This window comes from Gavialis gangeticus, unplaced genomic scaffold (assembly GCF_001723915.1).
Source record: "Gavialis gangeticus isolate Ggan-Ray unplaced genomic scaffold, GavGan_comp1, whole genome shotgun sequence".
Lineage (NCBI taxonomy): Eukaryota > Metazoa > Chordata > Crocodylia > Gavialidae > Gavialis > Gavialis gangeticus.
This window is the reverse complement of record NW_017728994.1, coordinates 44,460,617-44,466,489: the sequence shown is the minus strand read 5'-3', so window position 1 is coordinate 44,466,489 and position 5,873 is coordinate 44,460,617. Positions and strand designations below refer to the sequence as shown.

Sequence of the window (5,873 nt, the reverse complement as noted above, 5' to 3'; positions counted from 1 at the left end):
ACTCTTCTTAGTCACCACTGAGTCATTGATCTCTTCTCTCTGTGACTCCTTAAGGATCCATTTGCTCAGTATTTTTAGTCCTCTTGGTGCCCTGTACACTCATTGTGCATGCAAAAACATTCTGATTTTTTTAAATGTTGGTTTTAAACTAAAACTATTTTTTCATGTTGAAATGTCCTTCCATGTTGTTATATAAATATAATAATGCCTGAAATCAAAGGCAACAATTTTTTTTAGACTCTTTTGTACACAAGGATTTTTTAAAATACGTTTTGGATGAATACAAGGCATAAACATACATGTTCTTTTCCCCACTAGGAACATCCAGTGAACTGAAATATCAGTTATTTGCACAACTGTAGTCCTCATTTTATTCTGAATCTGTTTCGTTATTGGTTTTTGTCAGATAATAAGAAACAGCAGTCATAGGAATTGGAGCTGTCAGCAAAGAAACTCTTCCCTGTTTGAGTCCTCCTGTCATCAGAGAATTTGAACTTTGTACATACTTTGTAAATAAGCAGGATAGTACCAGAGAAAACTTACTTTATGATCAGATTCTTCTTTTAATGGAAACAGCCTGTAGAACCCTGAACTTTGTCTAACACATTGGGTCAAAAAGCGGTGGCAGGATTATTCTGCGTAGTGAGAGACTGCATTTATTGTTGACCTGTGACATCAGTCATCGTGGTACTTTAAAAATGGCACACAGGTGAACAGACTTACTGTAAATGTAGATAGGTATTATTGCCATAAGTTTAAATATAACAAAAATATTGCCATCACATTAAAAAACCAAAAAAGAATCAAACTAATAATGAATGGGACATGAGTAGACTGTAAATTCTATGAAGACACTCTAGCACTTGGTCACAGATGAAAGTTTGAGCAGTTTGTATTGACACTGGAATCCTTAATAGTACAATTGCCTCAGAATTGAAATTGCTCTGTTACTTATGATATGTTTTCTAGACCTAACACATGGAGTACTGCCCTAGAGAAACTTCTCTTTACTTTCCTTCTTTCTTTTCTGTAACACTCCCATCATGTTATTTCTTGATCCAAGTCCCTTTCCTTTGCTGTTAGCATTACAACTGACTAGAAGTTGGGAATTCTCTTGCCTGGAAAAGTGATGTGATTTTTCAATTTTGTTTTGTCCCTCTTCAGAAAGAAGCTCAAATCTTTCATATTTTTTTCTTGAAGGGAGTCTCTTGTTAGTGTCAGGCACTAGAATAGCTACTAGCTTACTAAGATGTAGATAAGCTGGGTTCAAGCCCTTACTCTACCTGAATCTCCCTCTGGTCCAATGAGTATGTTGCTATTTCTACAAAGTGGAATATCAACAATGGAGGCAGAGACGGACTGTTCAGCCCTGTGTTCAGGGTTGCCAACCCAAAAATTGGTTTATTTTTCTTGACAATCTATAAACTTTTTACAGATAACCAAACTTTTTTTACTGTCATTTGTTTTACATAATATAAATGTAAGCATTCTGTGAGGCCCTGCATAGCAGGGTTCAAATTTAGGTGTTTAACACCAACCACAGTAAAAATTATGGTCAAGCTTGGGAGGAGAGGACAGGGCCATGTGTGAGCCACAAAATCCAGAGAAGAGCTCCCTGCTATGTCTCCTACATCCCATGTGAATGTCCTTAACCATTGGGCTAGTGGCTGTTCCATCTTGGACCTAAAAGTCCATTTCCAGTTCCACTTTTCCAATGAAAGTTTTTTCAAAATCAGTATTTTGCTGCTAAACGTTTTCTGGTAGAAAAAATGGGTTGTCAAAAAAAATTGTCTCATTTCATTCTAGAGAGAACTTTCTAAGTCTTTATCTAGATGAGCGGTTCCCAATCTGTCCTATGGGTGCCACCAGTGGTATACAGAGGACCTGCATTAACAGATTTCTTATATTTACTTTATATGACAAGAATTTGCTGATGGTACTTAAGGATGAACTGAAAAATGTGCTGGTGGAATTTAAGGTTGTATCATTTTAAATTGGTGGTGTGTAATCTGTCAAGTTTGGGGACTCTGATCTAGACTACAAAATGTTACAGTATTGGAGTATGCTGCTGTTTACCAGTTCATTGTCCTTGGAGTAATTTTGACCATTCATGATGCAAAGCTGTGATACTACCATAGTAGTCTGATTATTGGATGGATAGATAAAAGGATTTAACAATGAAATTAACACTTTTTAATAATAATAATAATAATAATAATAATAGAATTTTGTTATGGCCTTGGAAGTCTCAACATATAACAGTTGAATGAAAGGAAAACTCTCTAAAAGAATAAAGAGCTGCACTTAAATTTGTTTTTACTGGGTTATATTAATCATATAACTTTAACAATGTCTGTGCATGCCTATCCAATGGAAGTCTCATGAGCACAAAGCTATATATTATACTCAACTATTGTTTTCCTGTTCTTCCTGAATTTGCAGATTGCTTTCTCATATTAACAACAGTGGGAGACCCATAGATACAGAGGAAGGATGCAAAAATGGACTACTACAAGTTAGGGCTGAAACCAGAGTTTTTTACCTGCTGAGCAAAAATGTAGGATGGCTTTTCCTGTTAAGAGTCTTTCTATAGTCTACTGGCTTTGTATTTCGTGTCTGTTGCTATCTGTTGTGGTAAAAAAATAATAGAGGAAAAACATAGATTGGCTACAGCCATGATGTTTGTCCCTTTTATTAGTCTAAAAACCCAAAACAACCCCTTCTCCCAAATTCCCATCCGACAAAGCAAACATTACCCTACTAATTTTAGGACATCTGTATTCCAGTTTCTGATTGGTTGTTATTACATTTACAGGTTCTGAACTGGAATTTGCTCCTAGTCTAGGTCTGTAATTGACATACAAAAAGTTCATACTTAAATATCCAAATTCAAATAAATAAAAACATTTTTTCAGAGTATAAATCAGTCAGACACCTCTCCCCACAATACCCTAATTTTTTTTTCTGTATTGATAAGATAGTTATCTTGCCAGTTGTTTTATATTTGTTTATAACTGTAGTTCCTGTTACACATGCAAAATAGTTAGGATGTCCTTGAGCATGTGGAACATACCAGACAGTATGCTACCCAATTACATTTAGATTATTTATGCTAAGAAGCAAAAGAGAGCTTGACAGAAGTCCACTTCAAAATTAATGCATTAAAACCTTAGTGTTTTTAAATTGGTACTTTTAGAGCTGTGCTAGCTCTAACAGCTAAGCTCTATGTGAGAGTTAAGTTCAACTAATTTATCCAGATTTAAGGCAATACTAAATGATAACTCTACAATGCATGCAGGGAAATGCTGCAGTTGGAGATGCTGGAAGTATGACAACACTGTGGTGGTAACTTTATGGAAATGATATATCCCATTGTACTTTTGATAAAAAAGGAAAGAATCCACATATCCTGTCCAATATTATATACCTCTTACAATTAAAAGCATTCAGAATGGGCCATGTGAAGTATTGTTCAATTAGAAGAGATTTCCACAGTCACAGTATTATCAGCATTAAACTAAATTACATCATAAAATGCTTTGCATTACTTTGAGTATGAAACAGTATTTTGCTTTGTGTTGGCTATCCATTTGTGATACTCCTTGTTTACATGTCTTAACTTGTCTCTAAATTATGACTAATTGCAAGTTATTGCAGCATCATCCTTAAATAAAATAGGATTAGTTTATCTTCTGGGCTTTGTGTTGCCCTGTATCTCATTACTACATTTGGAAATGGCAGGACCAGAACTGGTAACATTTCGTAAGAATTGTGTAGAGGTGAGAAGAACTTTCTACTCCAGTGCTTGGGTCTAATGGAAGTGTAGCTGTACCAGAATTGTTGCTCTATGCATGGGCATTTAATGTTCATTAACATATGTGCACACCTTTAATGCACCTTAAAAATGACTAATTTAGGCTAATCCCACCGAAGTTTGATACCTGCATAAAGTAAGTATAAAATTTAGGCGTGATTAGTTAAAGTGCATTAATGCAGATGTAGACACGTTAATGTGCATTAATGCAGGGACTCTAGTGCTGGGTCTACCCAGCCCCTAGGGGGCTGGCCAGAGCCCAGCCCCAGGGCTCCTGGCTAGCCGCCTCTCCTCCTCCAGGGCTGGGCTGCTTTCTGGCAGTCTCTAGCTGCAGACTATACAAGCTTCCAGCCATGTTGTGCCTTGGGGCACAAAGCACAGGGAGCCTGAAGGAGTCAGTGCTGCTTCCAGGAGCCCACCAGCCCCCTTGTGCCTCCCTGGAAAGGATCCAGGCAGCCTCTGGCTGTCCTGTTCCCTAGCTGGACTTGCTCCTTGGCCACAGGTGAGTGTTGAAAAGGGCTGCAGCCTTCTGTGTCCCTTACCCAGCCCTGAGATTCCCCTCAGTGCTGCTGGCCCTACTCTCTATGGCAGCAGGGCCAACACCTGCTCCTGCTCACCCCCAGCTCTGTCTCTTTGAAGGCACTGTGGTGAAGTGCCTCGGTTGTATGGCTCCCTGTCCCTGGCCATGCCCCTCTCCAGGGTGCTGCTGGCAGCTGTCCAGGGCCGGCATCACAGGGACAGCTGCATGGGTACCCAGACAGCCAGTGCAGGGAGCATGGTCAGCATATTGATCCCATTGAGCCCTGGCTCCACTTGAGTGCCCATTCCCATCCCAAGCACCCAAGTCCCCAACTGGACCCAGGAGGAGGTAGCATTCGGGGGGGTGGGGCTGACATCCAGAGGCAGTTCATGCAGTGTGGGTACTTGAATGCCCACATTCATGAGGCCATTTCAGATGGGATGTGTGTGTGAGGCCACTCCCAGATGGTATGGCAGTGCTCTGTGAAGGCCAAACTCTCGTGGGTATAGTGGGTGGCCATGACCAACTTCAGTTGTTGTTCCAGGCATGCCCAGAAGACCATGCTCTTCATGTGGGAGCTGACCCACATTTTGGCACCCCGGAAGACAGGCCAGACCCCTCTGTGTGCCACCAGCAGGGGTGTCTTTCCCTCTCCTACACCCTTCTCTAATGCCTCCAGTGATGTGTTACTGGAGGAGGGTATCTTGGGCCTTCAGTGCCCCGCTCTGCCTACCTCCCCAGCTGCTGCATTCACTAGCAGCTTGGGGAGTCCTGCTCAGTGACTGCCTCACCCATGGCCCACCCCCACACCCAATGACAAGGAGTGGCCAGCCATGCCACCACCACCCACCAGCAGCACCAGCTCCTTCCCAGGGGAAGAGGCCCCTGTCTGGATGCTGGTCTGCCACTCACTGCAGACCATGTACAATAGGTGCGGCCAGATGCCATTGCTGACAGGGAGCCCCTCAGCAAGCTGCCAGCCTCCCCAACCCTGGACACACATGGTAAGTCCTGCACTGGGAGAGGTCCCAATCTCCAGCCCTGCTCCTGCCCCTACTCCCTGCCCAGCTTGCCCACAATCCCTTGGCCCCTGGTTCCCCCCACCACACAGCATACAGAGAGGCAGAACACAGTTCAAAACTTTATTGAGCAGTCTGTGTCCCTGTAGCTAGATGGGCACAGGCCTCATATACCAAGGAAAGTGTCAATGCCAGCAGTGATGTCCTCCTCAGCATCCAGGGGGGTGGGATGACAGGTAGGGCTGCCACAGGTAGCTCTCCAGGCAGTGGCAGAGGTTGTGGGGCAGCCTGGGATTGCTGTGCCATCGTAGCTCAGGGTCCTGAACCAGGAGTGCAGGTGTTCATAGTTTCATAGTTTCTAAGGTCGGAAGGGACCTGAGCAGATCATCTAGTCCAACCCCCTGCCATGGCAGGAAGAGCACTGGGGTCAAATGACCCCAATAAGGTGGTCATCCAACCTCCTCTTAAAAACCCCCAGGGTGGGAGCCTGCACCACCTCACTTGGAAGCTGGTTCCAGAC

The 5,873-nt window shown here is 42.7% G+C and overlaps 1 protein-coding gene and 1 long non-coding RNA gene across 2 annotated transcripts in view; one reads left to right on the top strand and one right to left on the bottom strand.

The window, feature by feature from the left end:
- LOC109287525 overlaps positions 1–2,497 on the bottom strand; it is a 19,893-nt gene extending 17,396 nt beyond the window's left edge. Inside the window, exon 1 of the long non-coding RNA XR_002094885.1 lies at positions 1,867–2,497. This is a non-coding gene — a long non-coding RNA (uncharacterized LOC109287525). The remainder of the gene's footprint in view (positions 1–1,866) is intronic.
- The window catches only part of ADGRA1 (adhesion G protein-coupled receptor A1), an 841,033-nt gene that overhangs the window by 252,161 nt on the left and 582,999 nt on the right, over positions 1–5,873 (top strand). The gene's annotated exons all lie outside the window — the stretch shown is intronic.